We start from the raw sequence: 27,568 nt of genomic DNA, 5'->3' as shown, positions 1-27,568 counted from the left end.
TATGTTTAGTGACTGATGTTTATAATTAGTACGAAAGCGCGGAATGTACCAGTCATTAGCGCTTCTGGTAGAAACGATATGTTCGTGACGCTGTAGTGATGCGGTTGAAATGAGAAATTCATGAAATGGGCTATTTGAAGAATAAAACGTACGTAAAGCCCTGAAGTCGTACAAAGATGTCACGGGAATTATTTTGTAGGTTGTAAACAAGGGGCCAGTGTGTGAGAGGTATGGGTGATTTCCGATGTAGCGGATAATTCTTTTCTGAATTCTAAGAATTTTATGCTTGTTTGTAGCTGTAGTGGTGGTCCAGACAAGACTGCAATAATTGATGTGGGACGCAAATAATGCGTGATAGAGCTTGATTTTTATTTGCGTCAGTAGGAACGTTCGGCAGCGTGAGATCGCCGCAGCTGTTTGGAAATTTTTTTGCATATGTCCCCCCCCCCCCCCCCCCCAAACATGTAAGTCCCAGTTCAAGTTACTATTAAACATGACTCCAAGTATTTTATGCGATTCTACGATTTCAATATTCTGGGCTTCATAAGCTATTGGGTGATGAACCTTAAATGTTTTATTTTTTGCTGTGAAAACAATAATGTTGGTTTTAGATGGACTAAGTTTCAATCCGTTGGATTGTGTCCATAAGAATAATTTTAAAAGAAAGTTTTCACATTGTTTTATTAACATACCTGCATCTGGCCCCAGCATCAGTATTGAGCAGTCATCGGCGGGTATGACAAACTTTACTGATTTGTCAATGAGGACAATATCATTGATAAAAACATTAAACAAAAGAGGGCCTAATATGCTTCCTTGTGGAACTCTGTTATTAATGGGTAGAGAGCTTGATTGGTGGTTTCCCAAGCATACCATTTGTATTCTCTTGCTTAAATACGATTTAATCAATTCTAGGGGTATGCCACGAACTCCATAAAGGGACAGTTTAGTTATGATAATATTATGACTTAGACAATCGAAAGCTTTCGTGAAATCCACAAAAAGGCCTAATGTAAAGTAGTTGTGATCAATATTATCTAGTATAAATTCTTTCATTGTTAGGAGAGCAGTTTCGGTTGACCTACCGGTTCTGAAACCATGCAGGTTGTCGCTGAAAACATTTCTTACTGAAAAATATATCATGAGACGAGAAAACATAATTTTTTCAAGTCCTTTCGAAAATATTGGAATTATGCTTGTTGGTCTGTAATTAGTGACAGTAGTTTTATCACCACCTTTGTAGATGACAAACTCTGGAACGCTTCATTTCATCTGGAAATACGCCAGTTTCAAAAATCAGGTTATAAATGTGCACTAGCACGGGAAGAATTAAATCTAAGGCATGCTTTATTGGCTTAATTTGAAGATTATCGCAGTCCAATGCAGCATTATTATTTAGATTACTAAATGTTCTGTGCACTTCTGATTATCGCAGTCCAATGCAGCACTATTATTTAGATTACTAAATGTTCTGTGCACTTCTGTTTGGTCTGTTGGTTCCATAAAAAAGCTATTGGGGGGGCTGCAGACTGTACCTTGTTCTGATTCTTGCTCTTGCGGCTCGGGCTGTATTGTTGCAGCTGTGGTGACAAAGTGTCTGTTGAAACGATCAGCAAGCGCCTTGCCTGTGAGTCCGTGGCCGTCCGCAGTAATCTTATCCGGGTGGAAGTCTGAGCGTTTGCGGCCCAAGACTTTGTTTAATACTTTCCAGGCCACGCCCCTCTGCTTGATGTATTGGCAAATAACTGGTGATAATATGCAAGCTTAGCTCGTTTTAGTTCAGCATTATGTTTGTTCCGGGTCTTTTTAAATTCTTCAAGTGTCGCTGGTGTACGCGTGCGCAAAAACGAATGGTATAAATGGTTTTTATGTTTTACGATTTTGGCGTGCCATTGCGTTATCCATGGATTTCTGATTTTCTTCGATGGCTTAGCTCTTTTGAAGGGAAAGTGCCGTGTGTAGACACCTGTAATAGTTTTGATAGAAGATGTATACGCTTCATCTGCGCTTGTCTTTTCAAATATAAAAGACCAGTCTAAGGCACTTCGTTCATTTCTGAATGATTCTAAGGCATCAGTTGTTAAGCACTGAAAGAAAAACGGGTCGTGGAAGGTACTTTTTTGTGTGATTCTAGAGTAAATCATAAATACAGGACAATGGTCACTTATATCGGAAGCGATTGTACCAGCATGGTGAACAGTCGTATCAGTGTTTGTGATAATCAAGTCCAATGCAGATGAACTCGATAGCGTGACACGAGTGGGTGTATATGTTTCTAAAACCAGTTGGGGACAGCCTTGTTGTGAAATCGAAAGTTATATTACTCGGCTCTAATATATCTATGTTGAAGTCCCAAGAACATAAAAGTAGGAATCTATTATCAGAGACGTATTCTAAAAACTGTTCAAAAAGACTGAGAAAGCATAATATACTACCGCTGGGTGGGCGGTATACAACTGATAAAATTTCATCGTTGGAGCCCAGCGCCAGCATCTCATAGCCCGCAGTAACTTTGCTATACTCTGGCACAAGGTCACATTTTTTTCGAACTTCTGTATATATAGCAATGCCGCCACCTTTTCGGCCAGGGCGGTTCAGAAAAAAACCTTTGTAGCCGTCAAGCGCAGGAAGGCTACAGCCTTCATAGTATCAGGTTTCAGTGAACATTATTGTGCCTATTTTGAAGGAAAATTTGTTTAGAAGATCACTAATGGCATCGCCTTTATTAATTGCTGAACGGGTGTTCAAATGTAGAAGTGAAGCGCTCGGTAAAGAAACCGGTCTAATGGATTCTGCTAGAACGAAAGTTTCATGGTCCATTTTCTGCGTTTAAGCGGGGTCTTCCGAGCTAGCTACTTCTGAGCTTGTTATCTTTGAAAGGTCACGCTCTCCTGATATCTGTATAATCTTTGACTTTTCTGTCTTCTTTGCAAAGATTTTGCCGTTAAACGACCAAACCGACTTCCATTTGTGTTCACTTTTCTTTTTGATGGCCGCACCAAGCAGTTTTTTTTTAGTGCGGGACAGAGATGCTCGTTCACGTACACCGGTTCTGAGCTAGTGAAGCCGATGTCTTCATTGTTAAGTCTGGCTTTATTTGCCTTCCTGAGTGCCGCGTCGCGTTTTGCACGCGATTTAAACTGCACCACTATGTTGGATTCATTTTGGTTGCGAGTTGGCACTCGGTGGCAAGCTTCAAGATCATCGGGAGTGATCGGGGCTTCAATGACACTTCCTATTTTAGCGACTATGTCAAGAACGTTCTCGTTTTCTACCCTTTCAATGCCTTTGATTTCAACGTTAGCATTTCTAAAGTAGTGCTCTAGGCTTACAATTCTTTTCTCGTGTTCCTCTGCATTTCTCTCGAGATGCTCACATTTTGCCCGAAGTGCCTCGTTCTCAGCTTCCAGTGCCATGTTTTTGCAATCTCAGCACCTAACTTTTTTTTTAGTTCTTAAATTACGGAATCCATGAATTGCATGCTTTGGGCTGTGGTTCTTTGTTCAGTTCGTATTTCACGAAGTTCAGTGCGAAAGTCTCGTTCGGATGCCTCACGGGACATCTTAAGTTATTGACGGAGTTCATCTTTTAGCTACTGAAAATCCGCTCTCATGTCTTCCTTCAATTTAGCCATGTTCTTATCCATTTTGGAAGAATAAAATATACTACAGACACAGAGAAAAAAAAGTTCAAAAGAAATCCCGAACTTGGCAGCAGCGACAAGACTACGAGACAAGAAAGAGAGCACACAGGACACTAACCTGCGGCAAAGAGTAGAATTACGCTCAAGCGTTGCTCCCAGGTGTTGTCGCTGCTACCAGAGCGCGCCAGCTCTGGCAACCACCGCTGTTGCCAGTATTTCGGCTGCCGCATTTCGCTGAGTGGCGTTGAGCTGGCGCGCTGTTTTGACAAGCTGCACTGCGTTCGCTACCATGACAAACGGATCGATTCAACTAGCAAGACGACCCAGGCCATTGAGGAATTGGACAAAGGGCCGCACCTGCACCATTCAATCGCAGTCATGGGTCGGGAGGAAAAGCGGTTTGACCAGAGTTGCCAAACGCTTTAAAATAATCTGGCAAGTGTTACACCCAGCGCGTCGTCTGCTCTTTTGGTCCGTCGCGTCCGCTTGACGTCATCGGATCGCAGGCCAGTTTTTAGTGGCGCATGAACACGTGATGCGCGGGCCGCGGGCGAACGGACCTGTCGTGTGAATCGGTCATTAGCCAGGTGTTGGACGTCTAAGCCTCTTTGCAGCCACACAGTGCTGTTTCCATTTTAACGCGACAGCGTTAAGGAGCTCGTGTCGTAGAAAGACCGGTGTCGTCGGCGTCTTTGGCCGTGAGCGACAAAAAGGCGCATCTCGGTGGACACCTGAACCGCGCTGTAAGGGAAGGAATTTTTCTTCCCTTACGGCGCGGTACGGGTGTCCAGCGGGATTTGTTAGACAGCTAGGCGTCATTTTCTTTCGTTAAAACCTTGAACGATTTATAGCTGGACGCCCCACTCCAGTTGTAGCCAACACAGTGCTGTGCGCGTGTTTTAATTCCTCTAAAATGAAGTAATCACGCGCACAACCTGGACACATTTCTTATTATGTAAATAGTTTGTACATATTACTTCTCCCCCTATCCTCTCTTTCTGTTCCCTCACCTCTTTCATTTCATTCTCCATTCTGTCTGCTTTGGATTGCTTCTAACGCCTGGATTATGTATTTATGTATTTTTGATGCGGGTTCCAAACAGTCGATGCATGTTCAAGTTTGGTACGGATGAATGTTTCATAAGCAATTAGTCTAATCGTGGGCGGAGAAAATGTGAGAGATCGTCTGATGAAACCTAGTGATTTGGAAAGGCTTGAGGTGACTTGAGGTGCTTTGACCAGTTCAGATTACTTGTTATTTCGACGCCAAGATACCTGTACGATTCAACTTGCGATAGCGCGGTCGTGTTTAGCGAATATGAGTAGGGCAAGTTAGATCGTTTCTGGGACACGTGCATAAACTTACATTTAGTCACATTCAACTTCATGAGCCAGGTAGAGCACCCATTTAGAATTAAGTTTAAGTCGTCCTGCAGCAGAGACTGATCACTATTAGTACAAATACGACGGTAGAGAACACAATCGTCTGCGAACAGACGAATGGATGACGAAATTCCAGCAGGAAGGTCATTAATAAAGATTAAAAACAGAAGCGGACCAAGAACTGATCCCTGAGGGACTCCAGAGGTAACATTTGTAGCGGCGGAAGGATGACTATCAATCACGGTGTATTGCGAACGATTAGTTAAAAAGCAGTGAATCCATGATAATAATAGTGGGTCCAGAGACAGGCAGGAAAGTTTAGTCACGAGGCGCTGGTGGGGAACGCGGTCAAAAGCCTTAGAAAAATCGAGGTAAATTATGTCTGTTTTAAATGATGAGTCTAGGTTTGAATGGAGGTCAGTCGTGAATTCGAGAAGCTGAGTTTCGCATGGATAACCAGAACGGAATGCGTGTTGGTTTGAGAAGAAAATGAATTATTATCTAGGTGCGTTGCAATGTGAGAGTAAATTATATGTTCGATGAGCTTGCATGCAATACACGTTAGCGAGATAGGTCGATAATTGGACGGGTGGAGCAGTTCCCTGCCTTAAAGGTGGGTTGGGTACAACTCTATTTAACTTCCACTCGGACGGGATTTGGCCGCTGGAGATAGACTGCGTGAAAATAATTTGTAGGATACGGCTGGATACTAACCTTTAAGAATTTTGACAGATATGTTTACGGGCCCAGGGGCACTGGATACCTTTAGGTTATCTATTAATTTACATAATCCATCAACTTATATATGAACTCAGATGAAAAAAACAACAAATTACCGTGCTAGAAATTGGCGCCTGCGCACGGGCGCTCGCGTCGGCGGAAGCGGGGTCCGGTTTACAACAACCGTAGGATCGCGGGGCTCTCGGTGGCTTTTTTCTTTATGGTTTGAAGCTCTCATCAGGTTCCCCGAACACTTCTTCGCGGTTTAAGTTGTCTTTTCAGCCCTCCCCCCCCCCCCCCCCCCCCCCCCGCACACACACACAACCCTTTCTCTTCACGGCTGGAAATTCTCTCCGTCGGACCGAGAGGGGAAGTAAGCCAGCACCAGGAACGTGCGGATGCATGCCCTTTTTCGACGCCGTTCCGGTGTATGCCAAGAGCGCAAACGCTGGGCGCGTACGCCCAGGAAGGGCCCTTGGAATTGGCACTTAAAGCGGTATTCACACGGGGGACCTCGGCGCGGAGGGACGGGGAGACGAGGCGCGCTACGTCACCGGCCGGCCAAACCCCTCCCCCGCTCCCAAATTTAGTATTCACACGGGCAGCGGGGAGCCGCCGCGGGGGATCTAGACGCGCGAAGCGGCCGGGCGGCGTGGGAGGGGTTAAAGAAAGGGCCGGACGGCCGGTTTTGCTGTTCTTTGAAGACAGCGAAGGCTAAAAAATAATAATAAAGATTGAAGGGAGATAAGAGGGAAAAGAAACCGAAACAGGGAAACAAACAGACAGTTCCCAGCACCGGAGCTGAATACACGTCGAACTTTCTGGCGCTAGAGGATCCAGAGCAGGAAATGGACGTCGCAAAAAGGCGCAAGTACGTGTTGTTGGCGGCTCTACTTGAAACCGACGATGACGACGATCTTTTCAAGAAAAAGCGGCGGTGCTGGGTGAAGCCATGGATGCAAGAAAAGTCCCTTGGTGTGCAGCACAGTCTGTATAACACGCTCCGTGAAGATGACCCGGACGAATACCAGAAACTGCTTCGTGTGCCGCATGAAGTTTTTGTGTGGATGCTGGAACGCATCAGACACCGGATTATTATTATTATTTTTTTTTTACAACAAAAGCCGCCATCTGGGTTTACCATGCTCAAGGAGCGGGGCTGTGCTGATCTGAGGAGGGAAAATGCCGACAGTCGAGGGGGAAAAAATTAGACGAAAAAAAAGAGATGCGTGAAAGATAGAAGAGAAGAACCTCTGAGAAGATGCAGACAAACACAAAGACGACGTATGCCACAAAACGCATCTTGCTCTAACCAGTTCATAAATATTGGACTTCAAAAATGTCTTTATTAGTGCACGCATTCCTCTTCGTCCAACGTGCGCAAAATCCACGGCAAGAAGTAATACAGCTCCGTCGACAGCGGAGCGCCACTCACAGCGACCCCAACGCGCGCCCTGCCAAGTGCCGCCTAATCTCCCGGGGACGCGGGGACTGAACGTAGCGGCCGAGCGAACGGTCCCCTCCCCCGTCGGCGGCGGCCGCCGGACCAAAACCGGAAACTGCGTCGCCGCGAGCACACTCGAAGGCGTGACGTGTACGCAGCCGCCGTCAGTTCGGGAGGGATTCCATCCCCCGTGTGAATACCCCTTAAGCCTCGCCGGGATGCCGGAAATATTTGCTTCAGCTGCTTGCCTGCCCCCCCCCCCTTTTTTTTGTTTTGTCCCCCCCCCCCCTCCCCATCTAAGTGGCGCCAAATGTCGATAACCACTTGGGTATGTCCACTCGAGGCGAGGGTTGTGCATTGCCACGTGGCCCCAGCTGTGAAGAAAGTTGCAAGAGAGCTCTGCGCATTCCGGCGGTTTTCATCCCTTCATACCAATGTCATTGTCATAAAAAAACAACTAGACCATAAATGAGTGGCGGCCTTGCAGTCCTCCTCATTGAACCTCTAAATAAAATCTAACCATGACTTCATTATATGACCCAGTATTTGACGCCGCACAGCATGAATAAATGACGGGACCTTCCGGTGACCCAAGACGCAGTGAACATGTTAAGGTATACAACTTCTTCGTAAGCCAATGTTTACCTTCAGCACACATTGAGGGGGTTACTGTCCGAGAAGGAACAATTCGGTGTTTCAGTTTCATCATATCTTCTTTGAGCAACATTGAGAGCTAAGCTACTCTCTTGTTCCCAGCATGTCTCTAAAACGGATAAGTAGGCATTTAATTTCCTGTTAATCTCCTCCACGTTAGCCTTTTCAAAGTTAAAATCTGCCTACTTACACCAGTTACTATAAGCGAAGGTACTGCATAACTGGGGCGAACTTGTTCATGGGGTTGGTCTGTCCGCATTAAATATTGGCTGTTTATCGGCGCGTTTGGGTTCCCTCAAAGCTTGGAGTTTCTAGTTTCTTACTGCTTCACAAACAACGGCATCGGAGATGACACTGCGCAATGAAACACCTTCATTTACCAAAATTAACGCACCTCCGCCGTGGGAATTCTCGCCTTTTCTATAAGAGTACGTGACAGAGTCGGGAAATACTCTCTCGTCAACGATATCTTCATCTGACCACGATTCAGTGCCTAAGGCAACAGTTGGCTTGACTATTTCAATCAATGCAGATAAATTACCGACCTTGTCTTTATTACTGCGGCAGTTGAAGAGAAGAAAACAAATACGCTCATCGCATATCCCACATGATCAGGTCAGCTGCACAGATTGATTTGTGCCTGCCTCATGCATATACTTTTGCCTCTTCTTGATCAGAGTAGCATAAATCATTAGTATTAATGATTAAGCGCCCATGAAAAGCTCCTTAGAAAAATTAGAAGAAATGAAGCACTGTTGAAACAGTGTTTTAAGGGGCTTGAACAAGCATGGAATAGTGAGCGCAATATGGAGGGGGATAATGGCCCCGGGCCTAACTTTTGCCCAAAGAGTAACATGAGTGATATCCATTCAGAACAATAAAAACGACAAAACTACAAAAGAAGTTGCATAGATAGGTATGGGTTGGAGAGGTTTTCAAGCCACAGAAGCACAGAGTAAACGGTGCTTTGAGAAAAGGCATAGTGCCACGGAAAAACAATGGTGGGCGAGTGGTGTGTTGAGGTACAAACACGTGAAAATGTGGGCACAGAATGGAGAGAAGAAAAAGAATATTTGCCTCAATTCTGGGAACGTGCGAAAGCAGGATTGCATGATCGTTGCCTTGTCTAGTTGCAAAGCTGCTGGCTTTGAAATGTTGGCTTATCATGCTGCTTTTCCATGCCGTAAATGGTAAGGTTTTAAGGTAGTTAAACCGGTAGGACCAGCAACGCCGCCTCAAAGGCAACAGCATGAAAAGACACGCCACGAGCAGCGCGCGTGTCCATCGCCGCCGCGCGGTTGCTCGCGTGATTGCGACGCCGAATCGCCAATGCTGGGGACGGCAGCTCCATAATATGTGGTCATAGGTTGCCAATTCGTGACACCATTTGCACTCCGGCATAGCCCCGCCACCGGCGGACATTATGCGTGATCCTTCCCTCGAGCAGTGGGAGGCCGTGTTGGCCAGCTCAGACCCGGTCGTCCAGACCAGGGCCGTGGAGTGGGCCACCCAGGTCGCCGTCAGCCATGGGTTGATGGCCATCTGACATGGAATCGTCCACGCATGCTCTCTGACGAAAATAAAGTTTTTCCATCCATCCATGGGGACGGCAGAGCGCGCCGGCGACGCGGAGTAGGCGGGAGTATCCGCCAAACGGGGGAGCTAGGAGCGTAAGTGATGTTGTGGTATGGCAGCACCATCAACAGCGATGGCACAAACTCGCATACATCGCAAGATCTTGAAAAAAAAGTCACAAAAGACAAGGGACAAGAGAAGGAGTGTTTACGTCACAACAACTGGACTATCAACTGAGATACACTCCTCCTCTTGTCTTTTGTGATTTTTTTTTCAAGTTACTATGAACCAACTGGCCCGCATTTCAACCCTTCTGCATCCTATCCCAAGATCTTCCTCAGGGTGGGCACATCGGAAGCGTGCTTTCGTGCTAAAAGGACAAGGAGGCTCACAATGAAGTATACGCCACTCAAAGGTGAAAGCGAAAGTTTTTGAGCCCATGAATAGGAAGGCAAAAGATACAGAGGCAGCTAACTGACAGTACAGAACGAAAAGAAAGAGGTCGATTCTATCGCGCCGACTAAGAAATCGGGAGGAAAAAGTTCAACGACAATACAAGCGCAGTGTTCGTGCTTCGAAGCAAGGCCAGGTTGTTGAAGAACAAAAACATAACTGCAGGATATGGAGTGTTCGGTTCGTGGGAAGGAACCAGGAACGATTCGGCACATTTTATTGAACTATGAAATTATCCGATCTCTCCTTAAACAAGGGAGGGTGCACCTCCCAGAAACCCTGGGGTTTGCCTCAAGTGGCAAAGGGTGTTGCTTAGCGGCAGAAAATAGCAACATAAGACTAGAAGGCTGGTGGAATATAAGTAGAGAGGTAAGGGATGATAACCAGGGACTTCACACAAATGCGTTACGATTAAATGCTGGCTTTAAAACAGAAGAAAATATAACTATTAAAGGCAGTCCGGTGGCGCTCGCCACCACCCCGATACAAGGGGAAGCCTATGTTCATATGTCCGCGTTGTTAATCCCCAAGTCCAACATACGTGGTAGACTTCTCAATGCAGCCATGTATTTGATGTCGGGAGGCAGGCTGACGCGTAAGCAAAGCTCGCTTGGTTGCTCCTCGACAGTCTACTCGCCACTGTGAAGCCGTGGTGGCTAAGTGGTCATGGCGTTCGGCTGCTGACCCGAAAGACGCGGGTTCGATCCCGGCCGCAGCGGTCAACTTTCGATGAAACCGAAATTCTAGCGGCCCGTGTACTGTGCGATGTCAGTGCACGTTAAGGAACCCCTGGTGGTCGAAATTTCCGGAGCCATGCACTACGGCGTCCCTCATAGCCTGAGTCGCTTTGGGACGTTAAACCCTATAAAAACAAACAAAAATAAAGTCTACGCGGCACTGTGCCATACTTCAGCTGCTGGATATCTAGTCAATTCCAGATTAATCAGCGTGGCTACTCCGCATGCTATCAGCTTCTAATTTCCGGAAGCTAACAAAATGCGCGGATCATTTAGAATATCATCGACACTGGTTGGTATCCACCCCAGTTGTGAGGACATACTGAATCTGCTTGCTGATAACTCGGTAATCGCGACACCAGAGTTATGAAGATATGATATATGAAGATATGAGAAAATATGAAAGATTCCCGGCTCTTGGTCCTCGCTTAATGCAAACCGGTCTCCTTTGTTTCTGTGTGAGTCAGCGTGCAGATGATTCAACTGTGTGAAACACGGCCTGTCCCTGATTGGCAGTTGGTTACACGAGTCTCTTATCGGAGGACAGTTTAAGCAAGCTACACCATTGAACCGTGCCGCACATTTGACTTGAATGCCACTCAAACGCGGCCTTCTAGACAATGGCGTCGGCTTTCTTTAATGTCGTCGTTAATCCACGGTTAATCCCATGTCAAGCTATAGCGCGCCAGGGGTTAACCTAATGTGACTTGGCTACCACTGAGAATCATTTCACGCTTTATTCTCGCGTTCTATCAACCCACTATCCTAGAAGGATAGAAAGCAAAGACAGGACAGGAAAATGAAGTTTAAAAGAAGCAAATGTTTTAAACTATATACAAATTAGAAAAACAGTGGCAAAGAAATAAGCCGACATTTAACCTCGTGTTTGACGCAAGATAGCCTCTTTTGCTCATGCGCCATAAAACCCCACATAGCATATTAAACAAAGACACGAAAAATTATCCTGTTGCCAACAAGTTTACTCCAGCCCTAAACCAGCATGACCGTTTTAAGTTAATCAAGCCTCGCTTCCATTAAAAAAAATAAACTACTGCTCAACCTGGCTAGAGAGCAAAACCTGTGGTGTGTCGGGCAAGTAGACGCGGCTTGGCGTCTGTAACGTTGAATTCGTTCCGCAGACTAGATAGGCACCGCGCCCACCCTGGCAGGCGGCAGTTAAATTATTGGTTGATCTCGAAAGTTTGGTGACCCATTCAACGATGCGGCCTACTGCTGCAGTGCCGCGTGTCTGCCACAACGTTGTCGACGCCAGTGCCTACTGTCCACATCTCTCTCTCGCCGCTGCCACGTATATCTCACATCGCAATTAAGGCGCTTACTGACCCGGGGAGCCAGTTATGCACTCTTCCTTTCCTCAAGATCATCGGAGCCTAGAACGTTGTACACGCCAACGCCAATGAACACAATGAACGCCGACGGCCTATAGAAACAGGCGAGTGCTAGGTTTCGGCGGCGGCGGCTAAGTGACATCATAGCTGTCACGTGGTTTCTCCTCTGTTCAAGGTCAAACACGCTCACGGCGAAGAAGCTACGGAGGGGAGTAGTAAAGCTTTCTCATTAAAAACTGCTGTTAATATCGAGAAGCGTGAAATCAAGTGAACCAGCACGTGGGGTATCGGGGGTCCGTGCCCGCATTATACATTAAAAGCAATACCCGCCCGGCTTCAGAGGGCGAAAATTCCGGGCAAGGTACTCGCATCACGCTTTCGACGCTCCTCTATTAGGCGGATAGCCGTGTGTTTACGTCTGAACATCGAGAACACGTATCTTCACAAAAAAGAGGCAAAATACGGACATTCGAGACTTTTAGCACAGCAGAGACGTACTTGCGTAGGCGAATCCGCCTGGGCACGCACAGCGGCATGGTTTGGGCCACGTAGCCTGCTCAGCCGGCGTCCGGCAAACGAATATAGTACGTCTCTCTGCTAGTACGTCTCCGCTAAGCTAAACCTCCGCTAGTGGCTTTTAGCATAGTGGAAACGTTGCACCGAAGTACTATGTCAGTTTCCCAGACTCCGGCTGCTCACGAGCGAAGGTCGCGCCCTTGCCACTGTGTGTGAGCATCCTGCAAACCGGCAAACGTATACGCTAATACGTGCGAGCTGTGCTAAAAGCCACTATTATCTGTTTGCCAAACACTAAAACATCCTTTGTATCTTAGAGCCAGGCGGTTGCAAGCAAAACTTAACCTCTGTGCCCAACAAAGATTTTGGCAGAAAAATTGCTCGAGCTTACCATGGGAGGCTTGGAAGACAGGACAGTCTGACGTCGCTGGGGTGGGCTCGTCCGCTGTCGCCGATGCGCTTGCTACGTCTTTGTGACACTGCGAGACTGACCGCTTAGGAGAGGAGGAAAAAGCTTCTGGGGATGATGGGAAGCAAGCGACGCGCCGAGCCAGACAGAGCGTCGTCTCATAGGTTGGCATGGCTTGGGCAAGAGCGGCGCTAAAGCGATAAAGCCGGGGAGGCTAATCGTGGGGTCGAAAACTGGTTACTGGACTCGTGTAAACGCACGCCGAGTAGAGTGCAGACACAGTGCAGCACAGAACTGGACAGAAGGAAAGAACAACGGATGACTTTAAAAGAACTCACCATGAACGGCTACACACACAAAAAAAAGGTTATTCGAAAAACCACTCGCCTCCGAAAACAGAACAGCATGCGCCGAGAAATCAACGCATAGGTAGCCTACAGGTACAGTCGGGGAGTGAGTGAGTGAGTGAAAACATTTATTGATTTCCAAAGGGATTCGCGGATCGAAGGCTCCGTCGTCTTCGTGCTTGCGCCGGCGACTAGAGTCTTCTTTCAGCAAGGGTGGGCCCCTATTCCAAGGCTCCACTGAGTCGTGCTGCACCGGTCGCGTGCTCTATAAAGGCCCTCTGGGCCGTGAGCTCGCTGCTGGTGAGACGGCTCTCCCACTGCTCCGCACTCGGGTGTTTGTGTTTGTGAAATGCCAAAGGAGGAGGCCACTGCTTGGCGCAGATTGCAAACGAACTGCTTCCCCAATTTATATATACTAAGCAAAATGTACCCATCGCAATACAGGGACACCTGTCCGTGGTGCGGAGCCATACCCACACTCTACCACATCTCATGGGAATGCGAACGTAACGAGGCATTTCACAAACAGTCGGGGAAAAATGTCTGTGGACCACGTGTGCCTCAAACGAAGCCAAATAGCTCCATTATTAGCCGTCGGCTGGAGGCCACACTTGTGCAGATGAACAAAATTTTGACTTTCACCTCTACAAGTGTAGTCTCCAGCCGACCGCTAATAGCAGAGCTATGGGCTTTGCATGAGGAGCACGTGGTCCGCATACTTTTGCCCCCGACTGTACTCCTTGTAGGCTCCCTATCAACGCACAGCTGCCAACGCGACCACAAAAATACGGCACTCTGCTTTACGTCCCAGATGCCAGTGAAACCATGGGCCGAATCCTGAAAAAAAAAAGGGGGGGGGGCTCTGTAGGTTGCTCACCAGCCTACAAACACTGTTGCGCTTTGCCTACGTATTCCAAAAGACCTGCCACAGAAAGAAAGAGATCAAGACATTGTCTACAAAATTCCTTGCGCCGACTGCTAAGCAAGCTACATCGGCGAAACCAAAAATCTAAAGAAAAATATTGGGCAGCATAAAAACGACGTCCGCAACTTCGCGAGAGAGCGCAATCCTTTAGGGGAACATTCCCAACACTCAGACCACAGAATCAACTTCAACGAAAGCAGCATTCTCAGAACCGAAAAAAATTAGCGCAATAGAATCTTAGCACGTTCACACTACTCCGAACAACATCGACCGCACGAAAGGCTCCACTCTGGAGCTGAAGAAGAAAAAAATCGCCTTTGACCCCCTCAGCACAGTCGGACAACAGGAGTCAGAGCCAATTAACCCCTCCACCCCCAACGCCCCCCCACTCCTCCTCTGCGCCTTCCACACCACCTCCTTTCGACCTCCTGCTCCCTTTCCTCCAGGCCCAAACTATAGGGGGGAGGGGGGGGGGGGACAAAGCAAAAAAAAGGGGGGGGGGGCAGGCAAGCAGCTCAAGCAAATATTTCCGGCATCCCGGCGAGGCTTAAGTGCCAACTCCCAAGGCCCTTCCTAGGCGTACGGGCGTCGAAAAGGGTCATGCATTTCCATGTTCCTGGTGCTGGCTCGCTTCCCCTCTCAAGCAGAAGGAGAGAATTTCAAGTCGTGGAGAGAAGGGGTTGGGGGCGATGAAAGAACAACTTTAACCGCGAAGAAGTGTTCCGGGAACCTGAAAGAGCTTCAAGTTATGAAGAGTCACCGAGAGGCCCGCGATCCTCGGGTTTTTGTAAACCGGACACCACTATGACGGTTGAAGCAACGTACGCGGAAATACTAATGTTGAATTCCAATGGAAGATCGAGAGCGCTCCGCCGGATCACAAACGGAGCGCGTAGTTCAGGCGGAGATCACTCCCTCCCATTTTGCCAATGGAATGCATGCGCTCCCGCGGGGGCACTTCAGCGCAAGAATAGCTCCAAGTTCAGGAAACATGGCGGCGCCCTTCGAAGCGCGGCCTCTCGCTTCACCAGCGATTCGTCCTTGCCGCCACTCTGTCTCTCGCGTTCACGGCAAACAAAAGGCGCACGAAGCTTTCGCTTTGTGTGATAATGCCCGCACCACAAAATTCTAGTGATGAAACGCGCCAAATTTTCACATTGCTTCCTTATTTACAGAGCTGCTAGGCTTAGAGAGTTGCGTCGTCTGACGTCAGAAAGCGCGGGAGGTTCAAACAAGTCCACGATTTTGGTCTAAAAAGCGGTCACAAAGAATTGACCGCGATGGAATTGACATCCCGTAAAGAAAATTTTTTTGTTTTAACTTGTGCGGACGCGAACAAAACAAAAAATAATTACATTTGGGAGAAATCAATTTTAAAAAAGGAAAAATACTGCCTGTACGTTTCACGGATCACCGCGTAGCGACGACAGGAAGTTCGCGTATGCGACAGGACGGATGCAGCCGGTCATGACCGGAAGCAGACGCGGGAAAGTAAAACGTCGCGCGAGGTTCCGGTCAAATCTGCCGATTTCGGCGGAGCAAATATCGCTGCTCCACGGAGCGATCTGGGATCGACGTCTGATCCCGATCTGCCATTGGAACAGACAACTCGCACTCCCATTTTGCCATTGGAATACGATTGCTCCAAACAGAGCAGAAAAACTTGATCCGGGTCTGCCATTGGAATTCAACATAAACCATCACAGAGGCAAAAGGATAATATATCCACCACCCCACCCATCTTTGACACAACATGAAGCAGTCGGCTGGTGAAGGCTGCAGACAGGAACATTCTCAAATCCACACATCCGAGATAAAATGTTCCCCAGTCAATACAGGGACACATGCCCATGGTGTGGGGCCATCCCAACACTATATCACACCACATGGGAGCGCAGAAATAACTTCTCTTTCCACAAAGAAGAAAAACCCAGTGCGGAACAGTGGGAGGGCCTGCTCACCAGCAGCGAGCTCACAGTTCAAAAAGGATTGGTGCAGCACGCTCTCAAAGTGGCCAGGCTCAGCGGTGCTCTGGAATAGGGGCGCCGACCACTCAAGACGACGGAGACTTCAGTAAAACATGAAGACCTCTGTTAGCAGCTTAAAGCTGTAAATAGAGCAATAAAGTTTTTTCCATGCATCCAAACCGGACCCCGCTTCCGACGCGTACGCGAGCGCCCGTGCGCTGGCGCCGATATCTAGCACGGTCAGATATCGGCGCCTCGCCGAGGTTTGCTGGCGTCTCCAGCAGTGCGCATGCGCAGACTGGTTTTTGCGTACGCCAAGAGCGCCGACGCTGAGCGTGTACGCCCAGGAAGGACCCTTGGAGTTGGCACTTTAGCGAGGCCTCCTTTTCGCCAATTTTCCATGGAGGAAGCCAGCTTACTCTGAGAGCTCTCCTCACCTGTTCCCAACTAAGGAGGGCATGTCGCGCGTCAGGGTTTCAGGGTTGCGTCACAAGCTTTACACGAACGCCCTTGTTCAATAAAAAACATAGTCGCACAATTCTTTAATTGAGTACTAACATACAGGAGCGCAGACCGGTCTAGCTGATTCCCATCAGCCAATAGGCCGCCTAATAGGAAGCTGCATTCCCGCGGCGACAAACATGGCGCCCTTCGAAGCAGCACCCTTCGGTTCGGTACGAATTTGTCGTTGTTACTGCCTTTTTCAATGCGTTCACTGGCCATAACTGGGGCATCGGTCTTTCGCTTCGTCTTAGATCGCCTCTAAGGAAACGTATGAGTGATAAATTTGCTTATTATTTTTTTAGATTGAAGATTCAGTCGCTTTTAGGCTTAAGAGGACCGTCGGTTTATTGACAAAAATGGTTGCCTTTCTAACTACCAGATGGCGCCACAACGCTGGGCAGAAACATCTCCCGCCCGATGCGAAGGGAATAGCCACGTAATCGTCAATTATCATGTCGTGTGTCGCTGTTTGCATACGCTGAACTGAAAGGGGCAATCTGTGAAATGGCGTAACGTCCCGCAAAAAATATCTGCGTTTAGCCTACGTATGACTGCACACGCTTATGCTACGCCACGAGCGGTGACGTGGTGGCCGGGAGGTGTAAACGAGGCCTCTCGGCGGCGGCCGATTTCGCTCGCTCTCGCTGCCTAATTGCCCAAGTGTGACCGAGCCGCACCGGTGGCGTAGAAGCAACGAGCTCCTTAAGTAGGTAGTGGAGTCAAGCGGTGCTCCTCTTAGGTCCGTGTTGCTTTTTAGCGACAGCTCCGTCATGACTGTCAACACGGACGCCTTGCTGAGGCGGAGTCTGAACGCAAATTCTTCCTCTGAGTAGACTTCCATAGGATCCATCGCATTGCGAAGCGACCTAGTTGTTGGAGGATGCAGGCACACTTCGTCGAACGCACATTCCCAAGCTACTAGCTTCCTGACTCAGAGGATGCACCAAGGTCGACTTTGCTCAGGGCTCCTCAGTAAGAAAGCTTCCAGATTAACATGAGGGGGCCTCACTACAGTGAAGGCTTCCTTACTGAGGCTGGGGGCTCCTGCCCTCAGTAAGTAGCCGCTGGCTACTGTCCTCTGTCACCACTAAAGAAATAGCCGAGGCAGCTCCGAAACGTTCGGTTTTACATTAAAGTGTTGGTTTGGATATGTGTCAGAGTTCATTGTGAGTACGACATTATATGCTCTTTTCAGAGCCGACCGAATGTATTCTGACCAGGTTGTTTACCGTGGTGGAGTTGTGATAGCCTGCTCTTCTGTATTAAGTGCATTTAGAAGGCCAGACCAGGAAACATGCGAAGAATGTGTGTGGTTGGAAATTTCAATCCATGACAAATGACGCAATCTCGCTGGCTGTTATTACTTTCCGCCAAATTCGGATCCTAATATTATTCAAGAGTCATTTTTATAATTTTGTGGATACTGGGGAATTTTTTATTTTATTTTTATTTTCAAAATACAATACTTCAATCCTCCTATATCCAAATTGGCCACAGGTTTGGCCGCCAGTAACTGCACAGCGGTGCAAGAAGAAACCCAATGTCTTATTGATGTCATTGAGTTCAATGGGTGCCATATCGATATAATGCGATTAACTTCGCTGGTAATATTTTAAACCTAATTATATCTAATGTGCCTCTTTTTGGTGAGCAAGCGGTGCCCGGTCCTCATGCTCTTGTAGGCAATTAATATCGCTGCTCATTTACTCTCTTTTTTCGTCCAGTGCGTGAGGTTATACCAGAAAAAGACTAGGTGCGCTTACGGCGATTAGCTTGGGCTCTAAAATGGACTTCAAAACTAGGATTGGTCGCGGTCCATTGAGACCGATTATGTGCTCAGCCGTTGAGCCAGTGACATCAGTGAAACAGTGAATAATGAAAAAAAAAATGTATACCATGGTATCGTCCGAGGAAGTCTAGGCTCCATTGCTTGTTTTCTTCCTGTTTGCGACACCACTTGAAGAAAAAAGCAGCAGTATCACGAACTGTGCGTAAAATCAGACACCGATTATTTGTAACAAATATATCACTATAGGGAAATTTGGAAAACTGATTGCACGAGATAAAGCTGAATACCACAAACTTCTCGGTCTGATAGTTGAGAAAGAACCTAACAATTTTCGGGGTTTTGTGCGGAAGCAAAAAAATATATTTTTAGTGCTGCTGTGCTAAACATGCGTGGTAAGATCTGTTTCAAATCGCAGCATGTATATCAAGCTTTCGTTGATCCCTTCAGGTCTTGTTGTGTGCGCCCTGATAGCACCACTACTGTTATCACTTTTGAAAGAGCTGACTGCTTAGCTTATGAAAGTGCCGATGAGCATGATGTTCTATCGGCAATCCAGAAGATTAAGTCAAAACTTTCAGCAGAAGTCGATGAAATTCCCAGCTTCGTAATCAAAGGATCTGCCGTCTCTTTTGGTTCTGTTTTAGCATATTTGTTCAACTTATCCTTGCGAACTGGTGTTTCTTTTTTCGTTGGAAGCTGTCAGTAGTAGTTTCTGTATTAAAGCCTGGCGATACTTGTTATGTGAATAATTATTGACCCGCGTCGCTAATTTGATCGATTGCGAATGTTTTTGGAATGGTAATGTACGAACGCATGAGCTCATATTTCAAACAAAAGATCTCTACTCTGCAACACAGTTTTTAAAAGGACGATCCGTGGAAAACAACTTACGCAACTTTCTGGGATGTAGTGGGCCTCACGTGTTTAATCGTGGTCAGGCAGACACTATCTGCTTTGACATGACTAACGCTTTCTACACAGTTTCCTTTGAAGTATAGTTCTGGTGAAGATTGGAAAAATACGCACTTTGAACATGTACTGCAATTGACTCCAAAGCTGCTGTGGCAGCCGCCGTAATCTCTTCTGATTTCGCGGCAGTGTGTCCGACGAGTTCGTGTCATTATTTTTCCTAAAAGTGTCAGAAAGCGGGCGCTCGCTCCCTCGCATGCGCCCTTGTCAAAGCCACGCGGATACAGGGGAGGCTCTGCACGTGGGGACTTCCTTCTCTCTGGCCTCTCCTGTTCCTTTGTTTGGTCTTGGGAGGCCTCTCTCTGCACACCCTTTGCACTGCCAGTCGTCCCTCCCCCCGCCCGCATCCCCCCTCCCCATCCCCGCTTCAAGCAGTGCCCCCGCGATAGGGGTGGCAGAAGACGAGCACATTCCCCCCACGTAGCCACAAGAAGAAGAGGTCGTTGGCATTTCTGCGCGGACGGTCGGTCGATGTTCAGTGCCGCCCGCAGTGACGCGACATCGCAGACTACGACATCGCAGCATCGCTAACTCGTCGACTCTGGAAGAAGACTTCATCACAGCGCGTCGCACTTCTTTCCTGCCAAAACTTCAGGGTAAGCGAAAACAACTTCCTACCGAAGTCTTTTTTCTTGAGCAGAGCGGTTAAGAGGTTTTCTTGTATCTCAAAAGGATTTTTGTGCACTAGACAAACGGATAACATTCCTGTTTGAACCCGTTTTTCGCCATGTTGTCGAGAGCCGTCGTGTTGGCTGACTGTGTACGACTATATGCTCCTGACCAGAAAGACGCGGGTTGTATAGCGGCTTCGGCAGTCGCATTTCGATGGAGGCGAAATGCTAGAGGCCCGTGTACTTTGCGATGTCCGTGGAAGTAAAAGAACCCCAGGTGATTGAAATTATGAGGAGCCCTCCACCACTGCGTTCCTCATAGCCTAAGTCATTTTGGGATTTTAAACGCGATAAACCAAACCAAACAAATATTTCTCTCTAGGGCGTAGGATGAGCACTGCATTCCGAAGTAGGAGACGAGAACCTCTAAGTTTAGATTCGCCAGCTGCCTTTGGCAATGCTCCGTAGACAACAATACAGCGGCTGCCGCGACAGTGGAAGCGTCGAAAGCGCGCTCTAAAACTTTCTAGTATTTTCTCTCAATGAAGTCGGGAGTTTTCTGCGCTTAATTCTTGGGCGCGCTCAAACACCATGATCGCACTTGCAAGCTCCGTTTGGCTTCTCTCTTCGCCGCCTTCTGGAAGGGTGTGTTCTAGACATATCGCCATGCAATAATACAGCAATAAGTTATACGTTGTAGCTTGTGTATAATTCTTATTAAGTTCGTTCTTATTCATGTGCGTTTGCATCACAGAATAGCGCGGGTTCGCCGTATACATCTCGCCAGAAACCAAATTCATCTTTTGGCTAAGCAGGGACGTAAGCACTAATTCGCTGGATACCAAGTCCACCAAAATCGCCAGTTGTTTGTTTTCCTGTTGTTGTTAGCCTTTCAAAAGATGGCACATACCCACACTGTGGGAGCGGCCTCGAATAGGGAGGCAGGGTTGCTACACAGTAAAGCCAAAAGAAAAGCATGCGGGAAAGAAACACCGGTGAATTCTATCACAAGAGGGGCATCTGTTCTCAGCTGGCCTTTGAGCGTGGTTAGGGCAACCGAAATCGCTGCAGCCTTGACTCGACGGCACCGCAGCAGCGGCAGGCCGATATGATGGTGGTGGTGGTTTCTCGTCTGCGTCAGCCTGTGGCACACATGACGGTGCGATGGAGTTGCCGCCGCCAACATATCGGCCTGTCGCTGCTTCGGGGCCGTCGAGTCAAGGCTGCAGGTGATTTCGTTTGCTCAAATCACGTTTCTGAAAGCAGCATGATCGTGGCGCGCAAGTGCGTTTGTCACGTGGTTTATTTTGTATTTCGCGGGTTTTCTTTGGAGCTGGAAAAAAAAAGACGCTCGTGAGGATTTCCTTATCGTAAATGGTGGAATGGGGGTTTCTGAAGGTGCTGGACAACTGTACAAATGCAATTTGTTGTGTAAAGTCAATATTTATTAATTTAGATAATTAAACTTAACTAAACTATACATTAATTGTGAACAAAATACTGCCTGTGGTGCGCGAGTTGGCTGTCAGCGATATAGTTAAACTATCCTCTGCCCTCCTACCGATGGGGACGACTTTTAGCAGTACGAAGCGTACTTCAGGTCTTCGTCCGGCGACACGTTGCCGGTTGGGGCAGCAATTCCAGCTTCTTAGAACAAAACTTATTTATTAAAGACGGCACTGACATAAAAAGGCAGGTGAGTAAAAGGCAGTTTAAAAAAGGCTGTTTAAAAAAGGCTGTAAAAAACGGCCGAGCTTGAGACTCGGCGCGCTCGTCCAAAATCGTTGTTTCCCACGGGTTTTAAACCCTTCGATACTTGGGCGGAGCTTTACCAAACCAGCTCTCGCCCAATCTGAACCAATAGCCATGCAATGTACAAGTGGGCGGAGCCCAGTGGACCCCGCTCCTCCTGGAACGTGCAGGGCGCGTGACTCCGCGTACGCAGCTCGCTGCATGCACATTCCATCGATTGCCACGCATCGGATTGACAGCTAAGGAATGTCTTCCGCGGGACCTGATCGCTCCTGGTAGCAGGTGCGGGGGGGGGGGGGGGGGGGGGGGAAGGACATTGTCCCCGTGGGCTGTCGCGAGCCCAGTGGAATGTGCAGCTCTCACCCTAAGCGGGCGTCACGCCTCGACGTACATTCCTCGATTCCCCCTCGGGCATGACCGCTCCTGGTAACAGGTGCGGGGGGGGTCCCATCGGCCTTGTGGGCTTCCACTTAACAGATATGCAACTGGTTTCACTCGCCTGCCTCTAACAATTTATTTCCTAACCCTTGGCTCAAGTTAGCTGGGACGCCCAGTATATAGAGCGCTGGGATTTGCTGGTGAGGACGGGCGAGTGGATGAGAAAAGCGTGACATTGACGAAGGGGAGGTTGGAAGATTGGTGGAGGAAATCAAAGGAGGGGTGAATTTGGGGAGGGAAAAACGTAGTCAGACTGGACATTTTAAGAGAAAAATAGAAGGAAAATGAAAAGAAGAATCAATTAACAAGGGGGAAGTATAGTCTGGGTGGCGCAAGCTGCCGCCCCTTACTTGGGTGCCTCGGTGCGCCCCCCACCCCACCGCCTCTCTGTGGAGGTTGGGGATACAGTGAACTATACTCCGTTTCATACATAGCTGTCTACACAGCCAAAGGTACGGAAGTAGTCCGTCAAAAAAAAAAAACTAACAAAATGTGTCACTCCGCCTCGCGTCGTGGCTGAGTGGTACGAAGCGCGGGCATGTTTGTTCATTTTGTGAGGGGGCCCAGGTTCGATCCTCAGCGTAGGTTTGTTCTTTTTTTTTTATCTTTTTTCGGCGAATCTCTAGATAGAAAGTCTAAATGCGAGCCATATATAAGTGGCCTTTTTTGTTATCAAAATGAAATGACTTCTTTAATAAGAAGCGTGCTGTTAACTTTTTCCGCAGGGAAACGAAAGTGAAGTGAGAGTTGGCAACGGACGTGCTGAGAGGCGCTGTTTTTCGGTGTTCACGGATTTTTTCGCATGCTGCACACAATGAATCATTAATTGTGGGGTGATAGAATTCAGTGTGGCTTCAATTATTTTACTCCGCCAGAAAGACCTTCTTTCTTAAACCTCACAACTGTCCGAGGGCTCACTCCGGTCATCTCGCCCACAATTGCGAGAACGTCACGCACAGTCCTCTCGGGGTGGAGCTTCCTTATGCTTGCGTAGACATTAACTATCACCGCCTTGCAGTCTTTAGAAAACTTTGGAGACTTCACCTTGGAAAAGAGGCGAACAGGAGATGTTTTCGAAGTCGAAGCGGGGGAAGAAAACAAGCGAGCAGGTGACAGCGACGCCATTTTCACAAACAGACCTGCCGGCTCAGCTGCGAAAACCTGATACAGCCGGCGCCTGAGAAAACGAAAAATCTGCGTCACTCGGTTCTGGAAAACAAAAGAAAAATCAATCTATTTGCAAAATGAAACACTTCCATCGGTCTACTATAATATCAACTACTGTTCACTTTGCTTGTCAATTCATTTCTATTTTTATTTTTGACGCACTGTATTATGATGCGGACGAGGGTCGCAAACAGGCACCGTAGCCTTGGCTGCGTAGACAGCTAAGTATGAAACGGAGTATAGATTATTCTAGTGCACTATAGTGGGGACATCCTTTGAAAGGGTCAGTGCCGTCTCGGCGAGGGCGCGCGCCATATTTGTGCCCACTCCCTGTCCGGCCTGCGTCAGTTGCACGTGCGGCGGCGTATTTCCCTTCGATTGCAATTTTCATTGGCCGCAAGACGGGGAAGGCATGCTAGGCTATTGCGTGCTTGCGCTCAAAAATCACTCCCGAAATGGCTAGAGAATGCCTGCATTTCCGAGAGATCCGAACAGAAGTACAGAAAGGTGGACCGTGAAGGTTAAACGTGACAAGCGGCAACACGCCGAAAACAACCAGCTGTGCTGTCGATGACTGGAGTATCTGGTCGACCTTCTAACACATGGCAAGCGCAAGCTAGCTGAGCCAGACCCATATGACTCCGTGTGGAGTTCGCTGAACTTTCCGCGAACTGGTCAGCCTCGTGGTCGCAAAGAGGGCCGCAGCAGTGGGGTCGTAAGTCGCCAACAAAGGGGCCCGTCCTGTCCCTGCCTTCCCTTCGTGCGGCTGACGTCCTTATCTTCTCCACGCGGTCACGGGCATAGCCCCTCTTAAGAAGCCTCACCATGTGCAGCTGTTGACATGTGTTCGTTGTCAAGGGGTTGCCGGGGCTTCCGGAATGCACGAGATACGGCTGAGTATTAGCCGAGTGACCGTGAAACCCACTATTCCCGTAACGACTGTCTTCTTCTCTTTCGATGTTCTGTAAACAAGTTTAGTGATCGTCTCGTCGGCATATGTTTGTCGCGTGTGCGAAAGAGAGAGGAAAGTGGTAACGACTGTGCCGTGGATGCCGTGGGAGAGGGTGGTCGCGTTTGTGCTGTTTGTGTATTTGATTGCAACCTCTCCTTTCCAAAATGTTTAATCAGCACTCTTTCCACAATCTGTGATTAGTTGGCGGAAACCTTATTTTCCTTTCCCTAACCACTGATTGGTGAAGTGAGTCGCTTGTAATCTTATTGGTTGCTGTCCTCGCTAAGGGCGGAGACAGAGGGTTTAAAAACAAGCGCTCTGGGTTGAACGGGGGCCGAATTCGTCTGATCAATGGTTTAGTCATGTAAATAGTTTTCTCCTTGCTTTGTTTCTTGTTTTATTTATGTTGTAAATAAATAGTTAACCTCCTTGCTGCGGGTGACGTGAATGTTTGCGAGTTAGAACCACCGGGTCATCAAGAAGCCCCGATTTCATCATCAACAAGGTGTTTCCTCTCATCACCACCTGAAGGGGGAAACTCAACTCTCCGAGATGCTCTTTATTGAAGAGCTGACATCCACAGATTGTAGCATCTCGTTTCATATTGCCGCATTCCTCGTGAAAGGCATTGTCAGAGAGATAAACAGTTGCGAGAAGTGCAAAGCTGCTCTCTAGGTTCGACAGACAGTCAGCATTCGTACCTGACAAGACTAAAGGAATACATCCTCAACGGCGACAACCTACATTACTCCAGTGCTCAAGTAATGAGTATAGTCGTGCGAAGAACTTTTCAAGGAGATCACGGAATGGACCGAAGGCCTCCTTACTGTAGAATCTCATTTAGAGAGGGTTGTAAGGCACTTGGGTAAAATGGTAAAGTTCAACGTGAGGGCCTACCAAGTACACAATGCAACCGTTCAGAAGTTTCTCATCTTCAACTATGCCCGAACGAGGTTACGCATTCACCCGCGTCAGCTTGAAAAAAAAAAAAAAGAAGTCGACGGCCGCGGAAGCAAAACGCGTGCTGGCGTCAACTTACAGTGACACCACAATTTTGATAGCGTGCATAAAGTTTGTGTGTACTTTGTATAACTCTTTCCCAGAGCATTTGCATATATTTCTCATTTTGTTCTAATAAATTAATGGAGTTATGTCGCAAAGCTTTTTATCGCTTAACTGTACTTTTGTGGATTCTTTTAGTGATTCCCACATTTACTTTGCCTTTCGCTTCCTATAATCCCAATTATTGTATTTAAGGCCCGATAAACTGCCGACATTACATGAACAGGTTTCGCAAAATGTGGTACAATAGTGGATGTCGCAAATACATTGCAAATGCCGCACTTTAGCATCATTTGTGCGTGTGTGCTCCCTAAGTGCCTAATAATAGGCAACCGCAGAGGCCCTTGACTTCACCAAATGACTGATACTTTGTCATTTGATCATTTCCGGAGCCCTTCACTACGGCGTCCCTCATAGCCTGAGTCGCTTTGGGACGTTAAACCCCCATAAACCAAACCATCTTGCGATTTGAGACAGTACTCGGATAAAAAAACAGCGGTGTTACAAACTGCTAGTAAAATAGGAAAGTTATAGCATTGGTATCAAATACGTATATTCAATGTGTAGACAAATTAAAAAAAATCGATTCCATGAGGTGAAGCGTAATAGCGCATACTTCTTGAACAGAATGTCAAGAAAGAAATCGTAAGGTTAGCGCTGCTGTGATAAAGATGCGTGGTAAGATCTGTTTCAAAGAGCAAGCCGTATGCCAAGCTTTCGCGGATCGCTTCAGCTCTTGTTGTGTGCGTCCTGATAGCACAACTGATGTTATCACTTTTGAAGACAGCGCTGGCATTTTTTTATCCTATTTTAGCACATTTGTTCAACTTATCCATTCTTGTCTTTGGGAGCTATCAGTAGTTGTTCCGTTATAACACGGACAATTGAGCTAGTTGGTACATCTTTGAAAACTTTCGATAGCGCTGCGACAGGGGACATTAAGAGAAAGACACGAAGGGCAAGTTATCAACTGAAGCTTATTGGAAAAAGCACAAGGTTATATAGCTCACACAAGGCAGCCAGCAGCGCGTGCGACTACCCCCAAAATGACAAAACGAATCACTGTGTTGAACCAAGATACCGAATCTCACAATCTTGGATTACAACAGATGGTGTGCTGACGCACATGTCGGTGTTTTTGTGAATATGATAAGCCTCAGATAATTCCCTTGTTAGCTACCGCAGCAGACGAACGTTTCTGTACTTCTGCACTCGATAGGCCGTTTCACCGAGAGTGTCAGGCTACACTCGCGCCGCTGCATTGGCACCGCACTTATTTATCGAGGAGACCACTGGTTCCACCGCTTCACCAGGGCAGTCGCTCTGTAAACTGAACTCACCCCGACCTTCGTTTTTTTTTTTTTTTTGCAACTACGGAGCTTCCGAGAATGCTCTATAGCTTTCCTTTGTAGCCATATGGCTGTGCTTGGGTGGAGAAAGCCATTGTAGGCTGTGGATCTCTTTCTCTCCTTCTGCTTCTTTTTTCCGAGAAGAGGGGAAGCCGGGGCGCGCTTCCTGAGCCGGCAAGCGCGCCTTTCAAAGCCACGCTGATACAGGGAGGGCTTTGCACGTGTGGACGCCTTCTCCCCCTCCCTGATCTCTCTCCTCTCCTTCGCCTTTGTTCGGTGTTCCGAGGTCTCTCGCCTACCCCCCTTCCCCACATGCCAGTCCCTCTCCCCTGGTCCCCAAGAGTTATGCCCTAAGGGCCAACATACGTCCGAACAAGTACGCCTCCTCCCCCCCACCCCACCTCATAGCAACAACCACCACCACTCTCGCCACACGGGCTCCCACTGCAAGTCGCTGTCGGCACACATCTCCGGGGACGGTCGGTCGGTGATCGGCGTCGCCCGTAGTGACGCGAACGCGCTGTTGTAGATTACGACATTGCAGCGTCGCTCATACGTCGACTCTGCAAGACGACTTTGGCACAGTACATCATACTTCCTCCACGGTAAGCGAAAACAGCTTCCTACCAAAGTCTTCTTTGTTGCGCAGAGTTGTTGCAAGGTTTTCTGTAGAATCCAGAGTGTCTCACGGAGAAACGATTTTTGTGTACTGGACAAACAGATAACATTCGTGCTTGGCCATGTTTTTCGCCATTTCGATGTCCAGCGCGTAGCATGAACAGTGCAGGCCGGAACAGGAGACGGGAATGTCTTTTAGACACGCCAGCAGCCTTTCGCAATGCTCCACAGGCGAC

General features: G+C 47.9%; 1 protein-coding gene across 2 annotated transcripts in view; it reads left to right on the top strand.

Moving 5' to 3' along the window:
* Positions 1-27,568, top strand: part of LOC144104729 (uncharacterized) — a 78,900-nt gene that overhangs the window by 25,038 nt on the left and 26,294 nt on the right. Inside the window, exon 3 of one of the 2 annotated variants that reach the window (XM_077637890.1) lies at positions 3,018-3,080. The exons of the other annotated variant lie outside the window; for it this stretch is intronic. The gene's annotated coding sequence lies outside the window, so the exon portion shown is untranslated. The remainder of the gene's footprint in view (positions 1-3,017; positions 3,081-27,568) is intronic. 2 annotated transcript variants of the gene reach the window in all.

This window comes from Amblyomma americanum, chromosome 9 (genome assembly GCF_052857255.1).
Source record: "Amblyomma americanum isolate KBUSLIRL-KWMA chromosome 9, ASM5285725v1, whole genome shotgun sequence".
NCBI lineage: Eukaryota > Metazoa > Arthropoda > Arachnida > Ixodida > Ixodidae > Amblyomma > Amblyomma americanum.
This window is presented reverse-complemented; position numbering and strand designations above follow the sequence as displayed.